The 508-nt window shown below is 36.6% G+C and overlaps 1 protein-coding gene across 1 annotated transcript in view; it reads right to left on the bottom strand.

Moving 5' to 3' along the window:
• Positions 1-508, bottom strand: part of LOC128251042 (zinc finger protein 253-like) — an 8,545-nt gene that overhangs the window by 1,631 nt on the left and 6,406 nt on the right. The window lies entirely within an intron of this gene.

Here is a 508-nt window from a genome sequence, read left to right as displayed (position 1 = left end):
GAAATATAGCAGAGCGCGCCAAAACAAAGACTTTTGAATTTTACCATTAAGCTGTAATTAGCAGAACCATATGCACGCGCAGCCATGGCAGTGGGCAACTCTGTATACGATTCTGATGATTGCGGTTACATTACAAATCAGGCTGAAGAGGAATAGACAAATGGTAAGAATTTGTTAAATCCGAAACCGGTTCCTGTTTAAGAATGCTTTTTTAGGTGATTCTAAATGTCTTGCCCACTCACGTTTTGGTATGCTGCTATATTTCATGTTGAGAACAATTTAGGTCTTAATAGACACAAGATGTGATCTATATATATATATAGATAGATAGATATATACACACACACACATTATTTTAACATGGAGTAGGACCGCCTTTGGCAATAATTACAGCTTGAATTCTATGAGGTATGGACTCATACAAAGTTTGAATTGTTTCCAAAGGAATTTTGTCCATTCTTCAGGTAAAACAGTCTCCAGTTCTTGTAGTGATGATGGTGGAGGATAT

Source organism: Octopus bimaculoides, chromosome 28 (genome assembly GCF_001194135.2).
Source record: "Octopus bimaculoides isolate UCB-OBI-ISO-001 chromosome 28, ASM119413v2, whole genome shotgun sequence".
Lineage (NCBI taxonomy): Eukaryota > Metazoa > Mollusca > Cephalopoda > Octopoda > Octopodidae > Octopus > Octopus bimaculoides.
Note: the sequence above shows the minus strand (reverse complement) of the source record. Positions and strands in the feature narration are given on the sequence as shown.